The sequence below is a fragment of the Pholcus phalangioides genome, unplaced genomic scaffold, assembly GCF_987345545.1.
Source record: "Pholcus phalangioides strain wild (caught in Gottingen) unplaced genomic scaffold, Ppha-v1.0 ptg000015l_1, whole genome shotgun sequence".
Taxonomy (NCBI): domain Eukaryota; kingdom Metazoa; phylum Arthropoda; class Arachnida; order Araneae; family Pholcidae; genus Pholcus; species Pholcus phalangioides.
In genome coordinates, this window is record NW_028301608.1 from 74,877,192 (window position 1) to 74,891,535 (window position 14,344).

Genomic DNA, 14,344 nt, shown 5'->3' on the forward strand with positions numbered 1-14,344 from the left:
ATGCACCGTAACATGGCTTAACAAATCAAGTTAATTAAAATTGTTGAACTTTGTATGAAATATTTTAATTAGGGAATGGCCTCATAAAGTGCTGAATATTCAATATAATTTTGAATAAAAACCATTAGGATTTTTCATTTTGGAAATAGGACTGGAAAGCAATGCTTATTGATGTCATAGCCATCATGATACATTCAGTACATTAATGTTTATATATTTAATGCATTTTCATTATTTTTATTTTGTTAATTTTACTATTTACTGGGCGTGCAGTTGAAATTGTGTGGAGTAATGAATAACCCTAAAATATTTTCCATCAGTATTATGTAGATATATTTCTGGGGTGCCCGTACGAAATCATTTAGTAAATGTTGCAATCATTAATTTTCATTTATTGCACACCTCAAATATTCTTTAAAAATTTTACACATTTCCGCCCAGATAATTCTTCCTGTAATGAGATAAATCTTCCTGTTGTGAGATTCTTTTCTTCTAATCGTCTACATCTTCAGAGATTAACATTTAAAGAGCCATCCGGGGTGGATTACAAATAAATTATTTCTTTATCCGGAAAACAAGTAACGCAATTTCTATTCGAACATGTTGAGTTTTAAATAATATACACAATATCAAACTGGTGGGGAAAAGGGAGGGGAGGAGGGAAGGGTGGTCAAGCCTCTCCCCAGTTTTGTACGTTTACTGCCAGGTGGCCAACTTTGCATCAAAATTTAACATTAAGTGGGCACGCTTAATCTTGAACCGCTTGGGTCACAACACAGTGATGGTAACTCGTGGGAAAAATTGGCCAAAATTTGCCCAAGTGGGAAATTTCGTAGCATTTGTGGGAAGTTTTGCGAGTTCAAACAAATGAATTTTTTGAAAAAAATATAAATTAATACAGCGCAATACTTTTTTCTAATTCAATAATAATTATACAGGGCTTTTGGCAATACTTTTCTATTGTAAAATACTTGATTACGTATTTTTCCCGCTACATGGCAGCACATTTTTCGGAATGCGTGGGAAAAATTTAGTCAAAAGGGAAATTTTGCTGGTAGAGGTTATCATCACTGACTACACACGAAAGCGTGAGGTTCAAAATTTCTATGTCTGTCTTCCTTTTTATTAACCAACATAATTATTATGTGTCGTCGTAATAAATGTGTATTCCGAAGCAGTGACACTCTGTGTGGTGACTCCGCAGTGGTGACCAGCGACGTTAAGGAACATTAACCACCAAAGTCCATCTTCATTGAAGATTTCACCTCATGCATTTTCGAAAATTTTCTTCTTTCCGAGTCTCCATCATGTCTGTGGCTACGACGACTAAATTCTTCCCTGAAGAACAGGCCCCTCTCGCCTACGCATCGTCGTCTGATCTTCTCTCCTGGTGTGACCTCCCTCCTCCTCTTCTTTTTTCTCTCTCTCCCGTTGGAGCTGAGCGATGGTCGATGAAAATGCTCAAGTTTCGAGGATTGGACTTCGACTACCTTCCTTTTGGAAATCCAATGTACAACTATGGATTCAACAGTGCTTTTCTGCTGAGTGGAATCACTAACGATGACACCAAAGTATGCAGCCTTGGTCTCTTCCTTGGAGAGGGAATGCTTGTCTTACGTCTCGGATCTGATATTAAATCCTCTGGCAATCAACCGCTATCAAGCCTTGTCGGATCGCCTCATAAATGAGTTCTTCGCCACGACGGAACATCAAAAAGTCAAGGAACTTTTGAACGAGCTACAACTGGCTGATCAAAAGCCACGTCAACTGCTGCAGAAGATGAAAGAACTCTCCGGCAACAAAGTCACTGACGAGTTCTTGCGCACCTTGTGGATGCAACGCTTACCGCAAAATATTCAAGCAGTGTTATCGGTTTCCAGTGAGCCAATAGATCAACTTGATGTGCTTGCCGACAAAGTGGCCGCAGTCACTTTCCAAAATTACGTGTGTCGAATCCAGCCATCGTCGTCATTGCAATTACAGTCGACTCAAAATCGAAACGCTTACGCAACAAGCGGCAGAGCTAACGGCTACGGTGAATCGACTCTCAAGAGGGAGATATCGTAATAATTCCCAACAGCGACGAGCTAGGTGTTCAACATCTCGTTCAAGTCGAGCACGAAATATCTGCTTCTATCACAACAAGTTCGATGAGAAAGCTTGCCACTGCCGTCAGCCCTGTAAATACCAGAAAAAAAACGACGACCTTCCATCATCGCTGGTATGATGGAATCGGGCAGCAAATCCAGCAGGCTCTTCGTGATCAACAGAGTTACGGGTGACAGTTTCCTTGTTGACTGGCAGTGAAGTTTCTGTTATACCGCCTAAGGCTGAACACATAGTGGGACGGAGAGCCAAGCAACGATAAGAGAAGAGATCAGAGCAGCGAAATCAAACACACTGATTCCAATGCGCCTGCGTATAGCGGCGCGTACCGCAGCAGAGCGGGAATTCCGCCACAAGCGATAAGAGCAGCGCATTCAAGATATTTTGTTTTCGCCGCTCTGCTCGCTTGTGTGTAGTTTCAAGACGGCCGTCGAAGGGCTTGTTTTCGCTGTTAAAAAGCGGTAGTGAAGTCAAAAATGTCACCAGAATCGTTCATGTTAAGTTCTCGCCGTTAGTTAATGATAATCACAACAGTACTGACGGGGAATTACCCACCTCTGACTTGGATGGCTTCTCGATTGACAACAAACCACCGGGCAAATTAAAATGTGTGTTAATAAATGCCAGGAGCTTGGGTAACAAGAAAGATTTTTTAGAAACTATGATAGTTGTGGAGGACTTGGATCTTATAGCCATTACAGAATCTTGGGCAAGCGATGGGGATGAATCTTTCTTACACATCTCCGGATACGATACTTTTTTGAGAAATAGATCTGATAGGAAAGGGGGTGGAGTGTTGATATACGTGAAATCCTGTTTGAAGGCTAGAGAGTGTAACGTGCAGAGAAGTGATATTGAAACCATATGGGTTGAACTTGAGAACAAAAGACGTCATAAGCTTATTGTTGGGGTTTGTTACAATCCACCGAATAGGGATCAAAACTATATCGCCAAAATGCATGATGAAATTTCCTACATGTGTAAGCGAAAGAGGGTTCTCATACTAGGGGATTTCAATTACCCGGGTATTGATTGGGAGAACCTTTCATCTGGAAATCAGTATGAAAGAGACTTTCTTAAGTTGGTGCTCGAAAATTTTTTGTATCAGCATGTATCAGAAGCCACTAGGGGTACTGCTATTTTGGATTTAGTTCTTACTAGTTCTGAGGATCTAGTTGAACATGTTTCGGTGGGGGAAGAGTTTTCTTCCAGTGATCATCGTATCGTCAGATTTCTCTGTAACTTTTCCTCGGGTAAGGTTGATAACAAAAGACTGGTTCCTTGTTTTCGGAGAACTAACTTTGATGTTTTGCGAAGAAGGTTAGCGGAAGTTTTCAAAGACCGGTTGGAATCAGTAGGGGTGGTAAGTCAATGGGAAGAATTTAGTACGAAGCTGTCCTCTGTTTTGCACGACGTCATACCCTTTGTTCGAAAAAAGCGTGTTTGTACATCACACCCTCTATGGTTCACGGATAGCGTGCGGAACCTTTATCTTGAAAAGAAAAGAGCATTCAGAGAGTATAAAAGTGGACGAGGTGACCTATCATTGTTTACTGATAAAAGAAGACTGTTGAAGAAAGCGATAAGGGATAGTAAAAAGCAAGTTGAATCTAGGTTGGCAGATAACATTGGCTCTGACCCAAAATCATTTTTTCGATACGTCAATAATGGATGTAAGGGGACAGTTGGCCCCCTCTCGATAGGAGGCTCAAAAGTAGAGAGCAATGTAGGCCTGTGTAGTGCTTTCAATGACTTTTTCGCGTCGGTTTTTAATGGAGATAATGATATTCGATATACGGGTGTTGCATGGGGTAATAAAACGCTCAACGATATTCAAGTGGAAGACGTGGAGGTCCTAAATCTTCTAAGAAATGTATGTGCAAGCAAAGCACCAGGACCAGATGATATCTATCCCAGGGTTCTCAGGGAAGGTGCTAATGAATTGTTGGGGCCAGTCGCACAGATATACAGGAGTAGTGTTGCTGAGGGTATCGTCCCGAGAGATTGGAAACTGGCTAACGTTGTTCCGATATTTAAGAAGGGTAGTAGAGAAGTGGTGTCTAATTATCGTCCAGTGAGTTTGACGAGCTCCCTCTCGAAAATTTTGGAAATTATCATCAAAAGGCAGTTTGTGAAGTGGATAGACGAGAATAATGTATTGTCGGATAATCAGCATGGGTTCAGGAAGGGGAAGTCATGTGTAACTAACCTCCTTTGCTTCTATGATTACATGACTAAGGCTTTGGGTAAGAGCAAAAATGTCGACGTTGTTTACCTTGATTTCCAGAAGGCATTCGATCGGGTCCAACATGGCAAACTCTTGAAGCGTTTACACGAGATTGGAATAGGGGGCAACTTGCTGAATTGGATAGAATCGTGGTTAAGAGATAGGTCGCAACGAGTTATGGTGAACGGGGAATTCTCTGGTTGGACAGACGTCACAAGTGGAGTTCCTCAGGGAAGTGTCCTTGGCCCCATACTTTTTTCACTTTTTATCGATAAACTCGATCAGGGTATCGATGGAATTACTAGCAAATTCGCAGATGATGTGAAGCTAATGGGGGTAATCGGGAATGAAAGCGATAGGGAGTTGCTCCAGACCAACTTAAACAAGATTGCAGCATGGGCAAATGAATGGAGCATGACGTTTAGCGTAGATAAGTGCATGGTCGCTCATTTTGGTTCGAACAACCCACGGTTCTCTTACGAGTTGAATGGTGTCACTATCCCGGATGCAACTAGAGTCACCGATTTGGGAATTCTCATTGACGAGCGACTTAAGTTTTCTGAACATTGTTCAGCGGTTGTCAAAAAATCGAATAGAATGCTTGGTCTCATTTTCAAAAAGGTCTCTTCGCGTTCTCCTAAAGTCATTCTTCCGCTTTTTCGAGGCTTAGTTCGTCCTGGACTGGAGTATGCTGTAAGGTTTTGGAGACCATACCTACAGAGGGACATAGACTTGGTTGAAGGGGTGCAGAGAAGAGCTACGCGTGTCCTTATTGGCACACAGGGCTTGAGTTATGAAGAAAGACTTCATTTTTTGAATATGTTTACATTGGATGAACGCAGGTGTCGAGGAGATATGATCGAAGTGTTCAAAATTTTCAATGGGATGGATAGGATGGACCATGAACTTTTAGTACACCGCCAATCGACTGCTTTTACAAGGGGACACCAGTATCGATTGGTGAGGGACAATGCAAGGTTATGGTGTCGCAGGGAATTTTTCTCCAATAGGGTTGTTAATAAATGGAATAGCTTACCCCCGGAGGTAGTAAATTGTAACACAATTGACACGTTTAAAAAGAAATACGATAAACATGTTGGGGTAAATCGAGAAGCTATCCATTCTTAGAATAAGACAACCATAAGTATTCTTTATGGGCATTGTATAATATTTTATCATGTGTATATATTGTTTGTAATTTGTGTTAATTGCATTTTTAATTGGGTTGCTGTATTTTTGAAACATATGACAACCATATTTTTATGGGCATCTTTTTATCAGCCACCTCGTTGGGCATTTTGCCTGTTGTGGCGTTGTATTTGTATTTGTATTTGTATTTGTATAAGTGTGGGCGATCAAGTGAAAACAGCAAGTACCGAATATAATTTTCTGTCAAACGTTTTTCGAGTGCACGTGCTTAACCAAACCGAAAATAATTTATATTTTGAGTTTATAATGTTTACATTTTGAGTTTTAAGCTAATTTATCATGCACCGTGTGTGGGTACATGTTTAAGGTTATAAGTATATTAAGTATATAATTCAATGTTTTAATGTATTTGAGTAGTCTGAATTAAAAATCATGGATGTTTCTGTGGAAAAATTGGCAAGTTTTATTTGTTTGTTTTATTTTCTGTGTACCTTCAATATTTCCATACTGGAAACGTACCGAATGTTTTTTAACCCTCCCGCCTATGCTAATAATACAAATTTAAACGGTGGGAAGCTTTGATAACCTTGATATTTTTCTCAATTTTTTACTCCTAAATTTAGTAGAAAATATTGATCTTCCGAGAAGTGATCGCACTTAAGTGCCGCGGGAAAAGGTGTGTAGGGAGGAAAGCGACCAAAATATGAGGAATATTTCCGTAGTTTATATTTAAAAATAGTGATATTCACACAACATTATTATTTCTAAATTGTTGTCTGAGCAATGATTTTTATAATTATGAAATTTTTAAGCATTCTTTATTTAAAAAACCAAGCTGAGATAGAGCGAGTTTCTATTTGATACTCTCTGCTACATCAAACGCCCCCACTATGTGTACTATGTTCCTTGCTCGCAGCTATATTCTCGTGTCGCTTCTCTTCATTCTCATTTGTCGCTTTGCTTGCCACTTCCACTATGTTCTTAGCCTAAAGAAAAATTCGTCAGTACTACATTCAAGTTTCCATTTTTTCGCCGCAAACAGCAAGATTCTTGCTTATGGTTTCACGGTTAAGAAACTGGATTTAGGTCTCCGGAAACGTTTTCCCTGAACATTTCTTGTAGCTGACGTCACTTCACCAATGAAAAACACACAGGGAAGGGTTTTCCCGGAATACTCCCACACTCAGCTGTGCGTGTACAGACATTCCAAGCAAGAAAATCAGAGACCATTCCTATGGAACACGTGCTTGTTTAGGTACATGTAAAAGTAGACAGTATTTGAAGTTTTCTGGAGGTTCTTATCCACGGCCGTCTTAAGAGCATCTCATGGGGCCCCTAGACATCTATTTTTTTTTCTGAGACCCTACTTGGCAAATTCCTTTGGTTATTCCTGAAATTTTTTACCAGATCTAATTTTTGTGACGCTCCATCTTTTGAAATCGCCCACGGGGGGGGGGGGAGTGCCCGGGATGGGTCCATGTGTTTACCACACACCCGTCATCTGGGGGGATCGTTGGCGGCGACTAGCATGCCAGTCGCCAAGTGACTGAGTCGCGTTCGATATTTTGCTACCAATACGCCAATTTCCTCGTGTGAGGGCGTCTATAGCGATATACGTGTTGGTCTTCAGGAAACTGTTTCTCTTATCAGTTGCTGAACTTTAGTTTCCCCGTGTGAGGATGGCCTACGAAAGCATGGTGATGTTCAAGAAGACTTGGTAATGGCAACAAGTGCCGAGGGAGAATACCGGTAATAATTTCTTGCAGATAGTTTCCAAACATACAGAACATGAGGGCTGCAGGTGTTGAGGTTGCTTGTGCAACACCACCTCTAAAACAAAGAGCTATCGATACTCAAGAACTTCCAAGTCAGATTTGGAACTGACTTGAAACAGTCATAACTTTACAAAAGTTATCGGTGGCCGCACGTGCTCGTATTCAAAATAAAACTGCAACGAACAAGATCATAACGAACAACGGGCACGTTCAGTTACAAGTTCAGCACCAGTGCAGCCAACCAATCGTGCTTCCAGATGGTTATCGAAACTACAAACATCTACCAGGGAACTTCGAAAAATTGCCGATTTCGGTGAAGGCAATCGAAATCGAATTTTAATATTTGGCCGGAAAAGTATTCAGATTTGGATTGGTCATGTGAAAAAGGTTTTTGTGGATGGAACTTTCAGTTTATCACCGCTGCTGCTTTCTCAAATTTTTGTGATAATGGTTGACAGAGGTGGTTTCATAATGCCAAATCTTTATGTGCTCCTTCAAATAAGCAGCAAGACACGTATGCTCGAAATGATTTGAAACGAATGGGAAATTTTTAAGTTCCAGTCAATTTCACTAGACTACGAAATTGCTGTTATTAACGCGATTTCTAATGCGTCTCCAAATGCAGAATTGGCCAATATGTAGGATGCAATCGACGTTTTACGAGTGAATGAAGCTGACAATGTGCTAACTATTGATGATAGATTAATAACAGTATTAAATTACTGCGAAGACATTCACATCGGAAGATTATGTCGAAACAATTGCCGCAGTCGGCCACTGTTTGAGTCAGCAATTTGGTCCTGCTATGTATAAGCGCACTCTGAATGATGAAGTCCGCAAATAATTACGTAGAAGCAGCTGATCGACGCTTGCAAGCCATTGGGTGTTGATCACCCAACTTTGTGGAAATTCATAGACGGCCTCCGGACTGTGCAGAAATCGACCGACCAGCGTTACGAAGAGTTTCTGAGCGGTGCCGAACCACCGAAAAAACGGAACAAATACAAAAAAAGGATCAGTTTTCAATATCGTGATGAGCTTCAGTGATCGAGTATTTACGAGGTATAACTCACAACTTTATGCTATAACTTGATGGTATTATTATTGTGATTTGTAATATTGATCATGTGATTTGTAATATTGATCATGTGATTTGTAATATTGATCATGTGATTTGTAATTGTTGTTCATATGTAAATGCAGTGCGTAATATATGAAATATTTTTACTCATAATTTTATTATTTTATATTCATTTTATTATTCATACATATTTAGAGTAAACATTAAATAAATAAGACGTAATTAATTACAACTGTATTTTAGTATTCGTAAATTTATTATTAAAGAACACATTAAATGAATAAGACATAATTAATGATTGCAATGATCCGGCCGATTGTCCAGCGTCCAATGAGCTGCATCCAAACACCCGCGTACAAACGTCTTGCTTCGTGTTTTTGAGGCTACGTGCAGGCGTGTGTAATAGACTATGTTTAGAAGTCCTGCAGCCTTAGGGGCTCGAACTTTCACCTCATGAATGTGAGCTTTGAAACTGAGCTTTTTATCCAAAATAACACCAAGATATTTTGTGTGAAACTTGGGTTGTAATATGGTGTGTCCCACTGTGATAGTCGTGTTCGACGAGAGTTGCCTTCTTGCAAACCATATGAAGTTACATTTGCTCTCGTATAAGACCACTGCATGTAGCTGACACCAGATCTCGACCCTTCGGACCATTTCTTGCAAGTTCCTGCAGAGCTGGCTGAGAGTTCCTGGATACCATAAGCATTTTCCAGTTGTCAGCTAAGCTTCCGACCGAAGCTAAGATTCTTCTTTGTGGAGTCGGAAAATCGAAAATAAAAATATTGAAGAGTATTGGGCCAATTACTGATCCTTGACAAATAGATGACTTAACTAGTCGTCGAGAAGAGAGGCCGTTTTTGATACGGACTTGAAATGTCCTATCTCAGGTAGCTGTGGACCATAAGTATAAAGTGGGAGGGGAGCCTTCTAAGTACCATAATGGCAATGAGTGTTGAGTGCTTAACCTTATCGAAGGCCTTCTGCATGTCTGAATCAAAACATACTACATAGTCCTTGCGGGTGAAAGCATCTTGTACGTATTCTACAACACGGACCAGTTGTGTTACACAAGAATATCCGCTACGAAAGGCATGTTGTTCATCTCGGATAAAGCTATTATCCTCGAGATACAAAGATAATCTCGCCTTAACGACTCGTTCAAAAATCTTGGACAATCCCGGGAGCAAACTGATCGGGCGAAAATCATTCGTAAATAGACTTAGCTCCCGAGTTTTTGGAATGACTTTAATAATGGAATGTTTCTAGATAGAAGGGTAATGACAAATTTTTAACAGACCATTAAAGATGTTCACCATTGCAGTGATAATATTAGATGGAAGTATCTTTGAAGCTGTGTTCATAATATAATCATACCCAGGGGCTTTTTTATCTTTAAGTCTTAATTACCTCGAAGATCTCGCGATAAGTGGGAGCAGCCATCAAAATGTTATGTGGTTGGTAGTTTTGTAGAAAGTTGTTTTGTTCAAAGTGTGCGTCTACAATAGGCGGTTGGTTACCATTTGGTGAAAACTGGTCTTCATATGTGTTAGCAAATGACTCCGCTATCTCTTCATCAGTGTATACAAGACCATTTGTATACACTGTATACACAAATTCTAATTAATTTCCAGAAGAGACCTATCCGATACATCAGCCTCGTCGAGAAAATCATTTCACTTCTGAGAGTGATATTCCTTGAGGCTGTTTCTTATTTCTCTGGATATACGGTTCAGCATGTTACGGAGATTGGAGTCTCTCGTACACTGTAGTACTCGTCTTCGGAGTTGATTTTTGAAGTTAATTTTACCCTTCAACTCCTCAGGGATGACAATTTTTAAAAGGCTTAATACGCCTTGTCAAATTATTTACTGCATTTTGAATTACCTCAGCAATTTTTTCTGCTGCTATATCAATGTTCTCTTTTGACAAACTATTGATCTCAATGACTGGTTCATTTTGCAGTGTTGTACGTCCAATCTGTACGAAGAATGTATGGAATTTCATAAGTGATACTACTGTCAATCTCGAATAGTACCGGATTATGGTCGATCCGAGAGCATTGAACACCTCAATGGTGACTCTGTGCAGTAGGTTTTTTGTGAAGCCAAAGTCAAGTACAACTGGCCTATGCTGAATGTTGTAGGGATAAGGCTTAGCTGATTGCGGTGCATGAACATTAATCATATTTGAATGACAAAAATTGGCGAGCACCCTATCACCCTGATTTGCTGTGATGCTATTGAAAAGTTGGCTTTTATAGTTGAAATCGCCACCTACAAATATGGGCTTATTCCCGTTGCTTCTAAATACCGCTTTTAATAAGATAATATCGAGTCGATACTGTGGTGGCTTGTACAAGGAGCAGATTACCATCAATTGTTGATTTGGGTGATGTACTATAATGGCGATGGCCTCACAAGTTGTGGATGGAGAAAGATCAACTGTCTTCAGAATGAAAATTCCTCTTGATAAGTATAAGGACAACCCCCTCCTGGTAGGTTGGGGTGATCAAGTCTATGGCATTCATATGTACTAAGTTGCGTGCCGGTGAAAGCCACGATTCTTGTATGAGAACCGCATCCGGGCCGAATTCATCAATGGTTTCACGCAATTCATGGAGGTTATTGAGAATTCCATCAGCGTTCCAGCTGAAGATTCTAAAAGGCTTAGAGGCCGTTGTAAAAGGGGTGTTACTAATTGCTATCGTATTAGTGATTGAGATTCGCAAAAAGTAGAAAGTGATAAGTGAATTAAATTTTCTTGGCTTAATAGGGTAATCTCCATAAAGCTCTGCCAGATAACTGCGAGCTTATCTTTCTCTTCAGTGGTATCCTTAAGCTTTTGGAAGATGGCATTTGTGATGGTTGTTAGAGCAGTAGCAACTTTATTTGCGTCATGCTCAGTAGTGTTCTCGTTCCCCTAAACAACATTTTGCGACGACCCTTGTGATTCTAAATAGATCAGTGATGGGATCAGTGGGTCCTGGACTTTCGTTGTTGAGGTCATTATTGAAGCATGTTCCCCACTCAAAGTATGAGGGGGTGGACGTTTCTTCAGTGCTCCCACAAATTTGTGGATTTTGTTTACCACCCTTTTAGGCTGAGCCACATCGGCAAATCTTACCCTGGGCTGAGTGTTTACTTGTTTGTTTTTATCTTGGAAGTCTATGAGATTAACCTCTTTTTCTACTAGAGGAGCATTTTCAACCGAAAGAGAGGATCATAGGTTTAGGCCAGGGCCACCTAGGACATCCTTGAAATGAGCTTCTGTGTTCCAGACCACAACTGGAATACTTGTTTTTATGCACTTCGTTCGTGTGTAAGGGACAATCTTGAACCCTGTGTTTTTGTGCGCAAATGCCACAGACCGCAGCAGTGACACTTTCTGCACATTAACTTTCCAGGGCCACCTCTAAGTTTCTCAAATGTGACTGGAAGTCTCGTCAATTCCTTTATTTTATACATTCCATTGTTTCCTTTTCCCGTTTCAATTGTGAAAAGAAGCATGAATCTTTTTTAGTTCTGAAGAGTGTCTCATCGGTTTTACTTTCTCAACATCATGACCCTCACTATAACAAGAGCCGTTTGTATGCTAGTAACTTCCATGCTGACTGGAAGCTCATGCCAATCAGTTCATTTATTCAATATGACAGGAGGGCTATTGTCTTTTTTCTTAGTGTGGGTCACCTTCTGAAAACCGGTAAGATCAATATCTCTCTTCATTAGCTACTCCCTCTTCATTACCCTTATCCTATGAGCTTTTGGGTTATGAGGTTGCGTGATTTGAATAAAATGATGGATTCAGGATAATTGATTAATTTCTTAAAATAATTATTTATTTACAACACGAAACATAAGACGAAATAAAAAATCTACGGAGCGACATGTTAAGCTCTTCATGGTTCGATCGCTTCTCCTGCGATTTCCCGCGTGACAATCCAATGGCGTCGGCTTTACAAGTGCCGCCATCTGTGAGATAAAATACAAATCGAATCTCACCACATGAGTTTCCCCCCAGTGAAGGAACATGGTGAGAGAACGATAAATGAGATACAAAATGAAAATGTGATACAAAAAATTAATCATAAGATGCAGAATAATAGATGTGCAAGACATAATACAATGATGCATAAAATGCAGGAAATCATGTGCAATAAGTAAACACTTAAAAATATACGATGCAAAATGTACAATTAAATGCAGAAAATTCAATAAACTGTACAAAATATATATCGGATGCATAATATAAATGAGATGCATGAAATACAAGATGCAAAAAAAATCAATGAAATGTAGAATTATATGATGCAAAAAAATATTATGATACACAATTCGAAACAAAATTAATTTCGGTTATCAGCCTAGGACTGAATTTGACTTTTCTGCCAGACCTAGTGACATATGGTTGTACTGGCACAGTGTCATTTTTCTTTTCTGTCAAGTCTTTTTTGTCAAGTTCCACACAGACATCGTTAAAGATAAATGCGGGTTTCACTCTGTCAAGTGAAACACAGGTCTTTCTCCCATTTACATTTAAAGTGATATTTTTTTCATTACGAGAAATCACTTCATGGGGTCCAGTATATGGTTGTGTCAAAGGTGGTGTGATCTTGTCAATTCGAAGAAACACATGTGAGCAAGTTTGCAGTTGAGGATGCACATAAATTTTGGATTGACCATGAGCTGATGTTTTGCATGGTTTGATACTATTCATACGCTCTCTGAGCTGTTGTACGTATGTGTATGTTGATGAGAGCCGACCGGGTGTATCCGTGCAGAGATCTGCAGGTAATCTCAAAGATGTACCAAAAACTAACTCGGCACTAGAGGCTTTGATATCCGGCTTGACGGCTGCCCTGAGACCAAGTAAGATGGCTGGCAATGTGACGGTCCACTTTGGATTCTCATGTGCCTTCAATGAGCTTTTTAAGACACGGTGAAACCGTTCGACCATGCCATTGGCCTGTGGATGGTAAGCAGTGGTACGAATCCTGCTAGTGCCAAGCAGGTTGATCAGTTCTCTGAAGAGCGATGATTCGAACTGCCGTCCTTGATCGGTTGTTATGGTTGATGGACATCCATAACGGCAAATCCAACCGTCGAACAAGGCACGACAAACTGTGCCTGCTGTGATGTCTGCTACAGGTATGACTTCCGGCCATCTGGTGTAGCGATCAATTACTGTTAAGCAGTATGTCTTTCCTTCTGAAGGAGGCAGAGGTCCAACCAGATCGATATGAATATGAGAAAATCTTGCATCGGGTGTTGCAAAGGTGCCTAAAGGTGTTTTGGTATGCTTATGAACCTTTGAGCGTTGGCACTCATTGCAACACTTTACCCAATCTTTGATGTTCTTTCTCATGTTAGGCCAAACGTATCTTGCAGATATTAGCTGAGTAGATGATGTTACACCTGCATGAGCAAGATTGTGGAAATGATGAAAAATAGTCTTGCGGAAGCTCGCTGGAACAAATGGTCTTGGTGAGCCTGTAGACACATCACACACCAGTTCTGTTGCGGTAAATGGACTTGGCATTGACTTGAAAGTCAGTGAACTAGAGTTGTCTTGCTGTAACTGTTTTAATTCAGGATCCTCTCATTGAGCGGTTGCAAAAAGGTCAAAATCCAGGAATGGTGATTTGGAAATCGAGTTGATTTCTATTCTTGAAAGAGCGTCAGCTACCACATTATCTGCACCTTTAGTATGACGAACATCAGTGCTGAATTGCGAGATGAAGTCGAGGTGTCGCCATTGACGTGGGCTGCATTTATCAGGATTTTGCTTGAAGGCGAAGACAAGAGGTTTCTGATCGGTGAAAATTATGAACTCACGGCCGTCTAGCATGTGCCGGAATCTTTTGACAGCAGTGTACATTGCTAACAGTTCTCGGTCGTAAGTGGAGAACTTCTGTTGACTCTTTGTCAGTTTCATGGACAGGAATGCAATGGGTTCCCATCCTTTTCCATTTGATTGCATTAGCGAACCACCGACTGCTAAATCACT

At 40.3% G+C, this 14,344-nt stretch overlaps 1 protein-coding gene across 4 annotated transcripts in view; it reads right to left on the bottom strand.

Moving 5' to 3' along the window:
* The window catches only part of Sarm (sterile alpha and armadillo motif), a 288,909-nt gene that overhangs the window by 81,409 nt on the left and 193,156 nt on the right, over positions 1–14,344 (bottom strand). The gene's annotated exons all lie outside the window — the stretch shown is intronic.